General features: G+C 37.2%; 1 pseudogene; it reads right to left on the bottom strand.

Moving 5' to 3' along the window:
- Positions 1-344: 344 nt before the first annotated feature.
- Positions 345-488, bottom strand: LOC123461012 (annotated as a pseudogene).
- Between the last annotated feature and the right edge of the window lie 10797 nt (positions 489-11285).

Here is an 11285-nt window from a genome sequence, read left to right as displayed (position 1 = left end):
TAGGTACTGAAGTGATATAGTAACAGCTTTTTTCATGATATTGATTATTTATCTTCTCTTTTTCTCTACCTTTTCCTCTAATTTGCTCATCCTACCTATGATTAAATACATCAATAAACATATATAGTTAAGTACAGAATTATTAGGGTCAATGCCTAAGAGTGATATTGGTGGATTACATGTAGAACCAGCTATCTTTAGCCTTCTGAAGAACCCTCACACTAATTTTCCCAGTGGCTGTACAGTTTACACTCATACCAATAGATAATAAGGATTCCTTTCCCCCACACCCTCACCAGTATTTGTTATCATTTGATGGTTTTGCTTTTGTTTTTGTTTTTAACTAGAGAAAAGCACATATTCAGTCCCCTATTACCACAAATTATTTATTTAAATCCCTGCATTTGGGGAAACCTCAGGGGTAGGCCCATTTGGAGTACAATGTATTGTCCTGGGAAAGCCATGGATTTCCCCTGCCAGATAAGTATTGTTTGATGTCTTAATATTGCTATTCTGACTGATGTAAAATGGAAACTCAAAATAGTTATAACTTGCATTTCCCAGATGCATAATAATTTTGAACATCTTTTTTTACATTTTTTATTGGATTGTTTGCTTGTAATTGTTTATTTTTCCAGCTCCTTATATACTCTAGATATTAGCTTTTTGTCTGTCAAGTGTGTAGCTGAAAAGATTTTCTCCCATTCTGTAGGTTGCCTCTTAACTCAGTCAAGAACTTCCTTAGCTGTATAGTAGGCTTTTAGCTTTGTGATAGCCCATTTGTTAATTATTTACCTTACTTCCTGGACAACCTGGATCCTAGTCAGATATTGAACAAGTTCTTTTCATTGCCTATGTTTTGCTGTGTGCTCCCCACCTTTTACTTTAGCCATTTAAGAGTTTCAGGTCTAACATGAACGTGTTTGACCCATCTGGAGTTGGTTTGGGCAGAATGATAGGTAAGGGCCTATGTTCTTTCTTCTACATATAGATATTCAGTTTTCCCAACACAATTGTTTTGAAAATGCTGTGTTTTCTTCAATATGATTTTAACATCTTTGTCAAAAAACTCAGTTGTGTATAAGTACATGGACTTTTATACCTGGGTCACCTTCTATTTCATTGATCTACGTTGGTTCTTGTGTCAGTACCATTACTAAGTTTACCACTATTCCTCTGTTCTATAGCTTAAGATCAAGTATGGTGATGCACTCAACAATGTGTGTATGTGTCTTTGTGTGAGCATATGTGTCTGTGTGTTTTGCTGAGCATAGTTTTGGCTATCTGGGGTCTTTTATGGTTCCATGTAAACATAGAAATCTTATATGCCAAAGATAAACATACACAGAAAGAAACCAGGAAAACAATCCCATTCACAATTGCCACAAATAATACATTGGCTAAAACTTAACCATGGAAATGAAAGACCTCTACAATGAAAACATTAAAACACTGAAATAAATCACAGAACATACAAGTAGATAGGAAGAGCTGTCATGTTCATGGATAAGAAGAATCAATGTTATGAAAATGGCCAGCCTACCAAAAACAATCTTCAAATTCACCAAAATTGCAACCAAATTCCAGTACAATTCTTCACAAAATAGAATAAACAATGTTAAAATTTATATGGAAGCACCAAAGACTGCAGATTTCTAGGGAAAGAGAGTGTGTGTAAAAGTACTGGATAAGTGTACTATAAGTCATCATTCAGCATATATTCTGGCGCTGATAAACCTTCTGAGTCCCTAATATGTGCAAGGCACTGAGAAAACTAAATCAGTATGTTATAAGCCATCAGTGTAGTATAGGGGAATATACATACATACGAGTGCGCACACATGCACACACATACACAGAATCCAACACAACACACACACATACACAGGTGGTTCCCAAATGTATCAAAATTGATTTGAGTTTAGACACTGAACAGCTTTGAGCCTTTGTTCGTGCACTGGTGAAATGAATATAATACATATTTTAGCATATTTTACCTGCTGATGAAAATGTTAAATTTACTTTTGCTGAGATCCAGTTTCTAATATCTATGGAGCAAGGACATTTTAAAGTTACAGTCTTGAGTATCCAAAACTTATACTGTTCTTAGTTTTTCTAAAGCCTTATTCTACTTCTTGACAGAAAACGAAATCTTCTTTTAATTTTTTGAAATTTATTTTATTTATGAGAGAGAGAGAGAGAGAGGGAGAGAGAGAAAGGGAGAGAGTGGGCATACCAGGACTTTCAGCTACTGTAAATGAACTCCAGACACATGCATTACCTTGTACATCTGGCTTATGTGGCTCACAAGCAAAAGCCTTAACGACTAAGCCATCTCTCCAGACCAGAAAATGCAGTTTTAGTCTACTTTTTGTACTGCATATCATCTCAAGTTTAAATGATGTAGATTGGGTCTAAACTCTGGTGTTACATTCAGAACAACATGGCATTGGAAGGAAGATCTATTTCCTTGTGATTACCAGGTACCCATAGGTGGTAACTTGTAGGGTCCTGCCTGGTTCCCATGTGTTCCATACTTTCCAGGACAGGGGTTTTGCATACATGCCCAGAATGTCCCCAGTTACACTTACTATATTGGCACCCTGATTATTTGCTGCTCTCTTACTCTTAAAATTGTCTTAATTTGTGAATGGAAGAGATCTTCTGATTTCATTCACTGTGTTATTGTTGTTAGCATATAGGAATGCTACTGATATCTGTGTATTTATATTGTATCCTGCTACGTGGCTGTGGGTGTTTATCAGCTCTAACAGTTTGCTGTTAGAATCTTTAGGGTCCTTTATATATAGAATCATGTCACCTGCAAATAATGATAACTTGATTTTTTCCTTTCCAGTGTGAATCCCTTTTATGTGTGTCTCTTGCCTTATTGCTATGGCTAAGATTTTCAGTACTATATTAAATAAAAGTGGGGACAGTGGACACCATTGTCTTGTCCTGATTTTAATGGAAAAGCTTCCAGTTTTTCTCCATTTATTAGTATGCTGGCTGTAGGCTTGTAATAAATATCCATTATTATATTGAGATATGTTCCTTCTATTCCTAGTCTCTCTAGGACTTTTATCATGAAGGCATGTTGGACTTTGTCAAACCCTTTCTCATTGTCTAATGAGATGATCATATGATTTTTAACCTTCAGTCCATTTATATAATGTATTACATTTATTGATTTGTATATCCTGAACCATCCCTACATTTCTGGGATAAAGCCTACTTGGTCCAGGTGAATGATCTTACTGATATATTCTTGTATTCTGTTTGCCAATATTTTGTTGAGAATTTTTGTATCTATGTTCATGAGGGAGATTGGTCTGTAATTTTCTTTTTTTTGTTCTATCTTTGCCTGGTTTGGGTATCAGGGTGATGCTGGCTTCATAGAAGAAATTTGGTAGGATTCCTTCTTTTTCTATTTTATGGAAAAGCTTAAGAAGCAATGGCATTAGTTCTTCCCTGAAGGTCTGGTAACATTCAGCAGTGAATCCATCTGGGCCTGGGCTTTTTTTAGTTGGGAGACTTTTGATAACTGTTTGGATCTCCATGCATGTTATAGGTGTGTTTAAGTGATTAATCTCATCTTGATTTAATTAAGGTAGGTCGTATAAACCAAGGAAATCATCCATTTCTTTCAGACTTTCATACTTTGTGGAGTATATGCTTTTATAGTATGTCCCTATGATTTTTTGAATTTCTCTGGCATCTGTTGTGATGATACCTTTTTCATCTCTAATTTTATTAATTTGTGTCTCTTCTCTCTTTCTTTTAGTCATATTTGCTAAGGGTTTATCAATCTTGTTTATCTTTTCAAAGAACCAACTCTTTGTCTCATTGATTCTTTGGATTGGTTTTTGTTGTTGTTGTTTCTTTGTTTCTATTTCATTAATTTCTGCCCTAATCATTATTATTTCTTCCTATCTACTGATTTTTGGTTGGCCTTGTTCTTTTTTCAAGGTGCTTTAAGGTGAAGCATTAGAAAATAAAATATCTTGGAATAAATCTAACAAAGGAAGAAAAGGGCCTCTACAATGAAAAGTATAAAACACACAAGCGCGAAATTGCAGAAGACACTAGGAAATGGAAAAAAAATATCATTGTTCCTGGATCAGAAGAATCAATATTGTGAAAATGGCAATCTTACCAAAAGCAATCTACACATTTAATGCAATCCTCTTCAAAATTCCAAAGGCATTCTTCATGGAAACAGAAAAAAAAATCCAAAAATTCATTTGGAAACACAAAAATCCTCACATAGCTGAAATAATACTGAGCAACATAAACAAGGCGGGAGGTATCACCATACCTGATTTTAACCTATACTACAGAGCCATAGTAACAAAAACAGCATGGTACTGGCACAAAAGCAGATATATAGATCAAATGAACAGAATAGAGAACCCACATATAAGTCCAGGTAGCTATAGCCACCTGATATTCAACAAAAATGCCTAAAATACTCATTGGAGAAAAGACAGCATCTTTAGCAAATGGTGCTGGGAAAACTGGCTATGTATCTGTAGAAGTATGAAAATAGATTCTTCTCTCTTTCAATGTACAAGAATTAAATCAAAATGGACTAAAGCCCTTAACATCAGACCTGAAACTCTGAAATTGCTAAAAGAAAAAGTAGGGGAAGCCTTCAACATACTGGTCTTGGCAAAGACCTTCTGAATATAACCTCAATTGCTTAGGCAATAAAACCACAGATTAACCACTGGGACCTCATGAAATTACAAAGATTTTGTACTGCAAAGGACACTTTGAATAACGCAAAGAGGCAACTTACAGAATGGGAAAAAATCTTTGCCAGCTATATATCTGATAGAGGATTAATATCTAAGATATACAAAGAACTCAAAAAATTAAATAATAATAAATCAATCAAGCCAATTAAAAATGGGCTATGGAGCTAAATAGGGAGTTCTAAAAAGAAGAAATACGGATGGCATATAAGCATCTAAAAAAAATGTTCTACATCCCTAGTCATCAGAGAAATGCAGATTAATACTACATTGAGATTCCATCTTACTCCTGGCAGATTGGCTACCATCATGAAAACAAATGACCATAAATGCTGGTGGGGATGTGCAAAAAGATGAACCCTTCTACACTGCTGGTGGGAATGCAATCTGGTCCAGCCATTGTGGAAATCAGTGTGGAGGTTCCTTAGACAGCTAAAAATTGATCTACCATGTGACCCAGCTATAGCACTCCTATGCATATATCCTAAGGACTCATCCCATTTCCTTAGAAGTACATGCTCAACTATGTTTATTGCTACTAATTCATAATAGCTGGGAAGTGGAACCAGCCTGGATGTCCCTCAACTAATGAGTGGATAAGGAAGATGTGGCACATTTATACAATGGAGTTCTACTCAGCAGGAAAGAAAAATAAAGTTATGAAATTTGCAGGAAAATGGATGGATCTGGAGAGGATTATACTAAGTGAGGTAACTCAGGCCCAGAAAACCAAGTGCCACATGTTCTCCCTCATATGTGAATCCTAGCTACAGACGATTGTGCTTCTGTGTGAGAAGGAAGAAACTCAGTAGCAGAGGCCAGTAAGTTAAAAAGAGATATAAAGGGAAGAGAAAGGAAGGGATTAGGGTACTTAATAGGTTGGTATTATATATATGTAAGTAGAAGAATAGATTAATAAGGGTGAAAAGGCCACAGTGAGGTCAGGGGAAGAGATTGAGTGAAGGAAAGGTGGAGGGAAGGCTATCAAAATCTAAGAGGATGCAAATAAATCATATGGCATCCTACATTTTTGGACAATGGAACATTCAGGAGCCATTGATCGTTGTTAGAAAACTTTCAGTGCCAGGGATGGGATACATACAGTGAGTTGTTGGCCAGGAAGGACCCTGATGCCCCCAAAACATTATAGGCCATTGCCAAGGCCCTTGGTTTCCCACCAGGAAGTGATGGTAAGACCTTATTGCTGAAGACTCCACATACTTGGGCTGCAAGGCCACTGAGAAATCCTGGTGGAATTGAGCTGATAATCTCCCCCATGTACACCAGCTGACAAAAAGCTAGAAGAAGCCATTCTACATGTAGTTCAATGGGAGAAAGAGATACCACCAGTGAAGATAGTCAACAGTGGACACTGCAAGCCTTCTAGGTGGCCAGCCAGGCCAAATGAGCTAATGGGTGTAATAGTGGCAGTTCTGTCATGGTGGAACCCAACTGCCCTCCAGTTGGACTGGAGGCCCACTCCATGGGAAGTGAATACAGCTCTGATACTGAAAACTTAAAACAGGGTTAGTCATGAGCCCTAGGGTTTTAACATCTGCTGATGTCTGAGAAATGTATATACTATTGTTATCAAACTTCCCATTAAGCACTTCTCTTAAGATTTATACCCTTATATTAACGCTACTCTCACTTTGAGTAGAGAATCGTCTCTTTTTAAATGGCAGTGACTTTGGGATTACTCAGAAGGTATCGTAGTGATGGAAAGAAGTGACTGGAGTACTGAGTAACATCTCAATCACACCTTACAAGGCTCAGGGTCTAATGTAGAAGAGGTGGCAGAAAGAATATAAAAGCCAAAGGAAGTGTAGGATTCCTCAAAATGTGCCCCCTCCAGACATAAAATGGCCTGGATATCCATGACCTCATAGTGCCTGACACTACCTACACAAGACCATCATAAGAGGAGGAAAAGATCATGACATCAAAATAAAAGAGAGACTGATTGAGAAGGGGATTGGATATGATGGAATTTCAAAGGGTAAAGAAGGGGGGGGGAGTGTATTACCATGGGATATTTTTTATAATCATGGGAAATGTTAATAAAAGTTGGAAAAAATTGTCTTAATTTGGAAAATAACTTATACAGTCACCCTAGCTAAATGTCTTAATTATGTCATAGCCTGTAACCTCCAATCTTTGCCTTTTTATGTCCCTAGTCTATGTGTCCTGACCTTGGTACTCTTGGGCCATCATAACCGTTTCCCTTACTTCTCTGCTTGTTTCTCTGCACCATCCTCCATTCCATTTCACTCTCAAGGACACAGTTCTTTGATGTGAGAAACTTATGCAGTCATCTCTACTTTGCCAAGTCAATTCAATTTTTATAAGTTTCTACTTTTCAAAGTTCCGTCTAAAGTGACTCAAAGATCCATACTTCTAGGATGTCTAATCTTTTAGAACATAGGAGAAAGAAGGTGAGATGAAGTACCCCTGCCACATGTTGTCCTTAGAAAGTCTTGGCTCATCAGTATCATCTCATTCTTCAACCTACTTAAATTCGTTAAAATCCAAGCACCATAGCTTTTCACTAGTAAATATCATTACTATTATTTTAAAAGTTATCTCCAGATAATAATAAAGGCATAGTATCTTTTGTTGCTCTCCTTTCTCTTTTTAACAAAGATATGAAACTTAACAAAAGTCTAGAAATGGACCATCACAAATGAGTGGCATTGCACGCATGAGTTATCAAGGATTTTAGTCCATCCAGCTCCTGCTTTTTATTGCTGGTGTGATACCCTCTCACAGTCACAGAATAGGAAGAGGAAAGAGTCATGAACAAAAGCCAATGGTCAATAGCATCTCTGATATTCATCCTCAACTTCTTATTCACCCCTTCCATAGGAATGACCACTAACTTCAACCACAGAATTTCATTGTCCAGGACATATCACATGACTGAATAAAAGAAAGAGGAGCTGCTTTAGCCTCTTACTCTCACTTCTAAAATTAAGACTATAGTCATGAAGAAGGCAATAATTAATTGACTTAAGGATTGAAAATTGATGTGTTTGTTACATGTATTATACTCACTTTATTTTTTTAATCTTATTAATTGGTTTTGTACTTAGAGAATACAGTCAATTTGGTAGCATTATTAAGCTCATCCATGACCTACAACCTCCCCTTGGCTGCTCCTTGTTGAGGTATATGGGTCATGCATTGTAGAGTTAGCCCACAGTTATGGGTAGGATAAATGTCTTCGCATATCATGACTTAACATGCGACTCTGACATTCTTTCCGCCCCCTCTTCGGCAAAATTTCCCTGAGCCATATTGGGTTCATGTTGGGTCTGCTTCAGGGATGAGATATTGGGGGCCTCTGGGTCTCTGGATCTCTGATTTGGTAGGAGTTGATTACTCTCAGTGTCGATCTCCTTCACCCTTGTGCTGGTACCTGGTTCGCCAAGGAAACAGCACCCTTGCTTGTTTTACCAGTTTTTCTTAGTTTCAGCCGGGGCCCTTCTGAGATATGATGGGGTGGCTCTCTCCTTAGGATCTACATCTATCTGAAAAAGAGAAGCAGATTCTCCAACAGAGAGTAAGTTAGCACCAGGCCAAATGAGATAACTCTTACTTTTTTTATTGAGCATTTGATAGGTGTAGGCCCTCTTGTAGCCCATGATTGATGGTAGCTTGATATTGGAGAGTGGGCTAATGTTTGGATATGGTTCTGACTTGTTTCCCAGATCCAGCTAAGGGTACTGTACCACTGAGGGGATCAGCTAGCCAAATCAAGAGCAGTTGGTTCTCCACCATGGCTGTGTGCCACTATTGCACTTGTGTGGGAATCACAACAGGTTATTTGCTGCTAAGTAGGTTAGATCATGAGTTGCTTGGACAGATATTGGTCATTTCCCCCACTTTCACATGTAGCACCTTCTGGCACTAGATACGCTGACTGTCTGGGGACTGACTCTCTTCTAGCTTCTAGCCATGCTATTCCATTTTATGTGTCAACCGCATAAAGTGTCTTCAGCAGTAGGGTCTTACCACTGGCCATCAAGTACTCTGACAGAAAACTGTCTGTCTTTTAGGAAACCTAGTAGGTCTCTCTGATTGAAAGCTCATTGTGGATGATAGCCACATGCTGTTACTGGGAGTTACAGGTCAGTGCCCACTAAGAAAAGGAAGAAAAGGATAGCTAATATAAAAGAGTTAGAGAGAAGGGAGGGAGAAGCTGTAGAAGATTAAATTCAGTCTTCATCACACCCTCTCCAGTGTCTTGTGGCTCAGGGTTTCCCTCTAATGGCCTCGTGAAGGTTCAGCCATTTGGTCTGCCTTTTAGTATGTAGAGAATTTTATGGAACCATTGCCATTTGGGTCTAGATTTGATTTCCCACCTTCTCCCGTGCACTCCCCTCCCCTCCACCCATCCTATCATCTAGTCCATGAGATGCTCGCTGGGTATATAAGGCATCTTGGGTAAATTCAGGTTAGGTGCTATAGATGAGTGAGACTATGTGGTGTTTTTTTTTTTTTTGGTTGTTGTTGTTGTTGTTTGTTTTTTTTTTTGTTTGTGTTATTTTTTTTTTCTTTCTGTGATTGGATAAGTTCACTGAGAATGATCTGTTCCAGGTTCAACCATTTTTCCTCAAATTTCATTGTGTCATTTTTTTTCTAACTGCTGTATAGAATTCCATTGTGTAGATATGCCACATCTTAGTTATCCATTCTTCTAGTGATGGACATCTGGGTTGATTCAAGCTATAAGCTATTATGAATTGAGCCACTACAAACATGGTTGATCAAATCTCTCTGGCCTGTGGTTTGAAGGTTTTCCCAGCACCAATTGCTGAAGAGGCTGTCTTCAATGAGTAATTTGGCATTTTTATCGAATATCAGGTAGCTATAGCTACTTGGACTTATATCTGGTCCTCTATTCTGTTCCATTGATCTACATGTCTGCTTTCTTGCCAGTACCATCCTGTTTTTGTTACTATCACTCTGTAGTATAGGTTAAAATCAGGTATAGTGATGCCACCAGCCTCATTTTTGTTGCTCAGTAATATTTTAGATATTTGAGGTTTTTTTGTGATGCCAAATGAATTTTTGGATTATTTTTCTATTTCCTTGAAGAATGCCATTGGAATTTTGATGGGGATTTCATTAAATGTGTAGATTGATTTTGGTAAGCTTGCCATTTTCACAATATTGATTCTTTCGATACAGGAACAAGGGATGTTTTTCCATTTCCTAGTCTCCTCTGCAACTTCTTGCTTGAGGGTTTTACAGTTTTCATTGTAGAGATCCTTTACTTCCATTTTTATTCCTAGGTACTTTCTTTTCTTTGATAAAATTGTAAATGGGAGTCATTCTCTGATTTCATTCACTGTGTATTTGTTGTTAGCATGTAGGAATGCTACTGATTTCTGTGTATTTAGTTTGTATCCTGCTACATGGCTGTAGGTGTTTATCAGCTCTAACAGTTTGCTGGTAGAGTCTTCAGGGTCCTTTACATATAGAATCATGTCATCTGCAAATAATCATAACTTGATCTCTTCCTTTCAAATTTGTTCCCCTTTTATGTGTGTCTCTTGCCTTACTGCTATGGCTAAAACTTCTAATACTATATTAAATAAATGTGGGGACAGTGGACACCCTTGCCTTGTTCCTTATTTTAGTGGAAAAGCTTCCAGTTTTTCCCCATTTAGTAATATGTTGGCTGTAGGCTTGTCATAAATAGCCTTTATTATATTGAGGTATGATCCTTGTATTCCTAGTCTCTGTAGGACTTTTATCATGAAGGCATGTTGGACTTTGTCAAATGCTTTTTCTGCATCTAGTGAGATGATCATATGATTTTTGTCCTTCAGTCCATTTATATAATGTATTACATTTATTGATTTGTATATGATAAACCCTCCCTGAATCTCTGGTGTAAAGCCTACTTGGTTCGAGTAAATGATCTTTCTGATATATTGTTGTATTCTGTTTGCCAATACTTCGTTGAGAATTTTTGCATCTATGTTCATGAGGGAGATTGGTCTGTCATTTCCTTTTTTTTTCTATCTTTGCTTGGTTTTGTTATCAGGGTGATGCTGGCTTCATATTAGGAGTTTGGTAGGATTCCTTCTTTTTCTATTTTATGGAAAAGCTTAAGAAGCAATGTTGTTAGATCTTCCCTGAAGGTCTGGTAAAATTCCGTAGTTAATCCATCTGGGCCTGGACTTTTTTAAGTTTGGAGATTTTTGATAACTGCTCAGATCGCCATACTTGTTATAGGTCTATTTAAGTGATTAATCTCATCTAGATTTAATTTAGGTAGGTCATATAAGTCAAGTAAATCATCCATTTCTTTCAGATTTTCATACTTAGTGGAGTATGTTTTTATAGTATATCCCTATGATTTTTTGTATTTCTCTGGTGTCTGTTGTGATGTTGCCTTTTTCATGACTAATTTTATTAATTTGTGGCTCTTCTCTCTTTCTTTTGGTCAGATTTGCTAAGGTTTATCAATCTTGTGTATTTATGTATGCCATTTTTTTTTTTTTTTTGTAGTTATGG

This window comes from Jaculus jaculus, chromosome 5 (assembly GCF_020740685.1).
Source record: "Jaculus jaculus isolate mJacJac1 chromosome 5, mJacJac1.mat.Y.cur, whole genome shotgun sequence".
Classification (NCBI taxonomy): Eukaryota; Metazoa; Chordata; class Mammalia; order Rodentia; family Dipodidae; genus Jaculus; species Jaculus jaculus.
The sequence above is the reverse complement of the archived record's forward strand: the minus strand, read 5'-3'. Positions and strand labels throughout refer to the sequence as shown.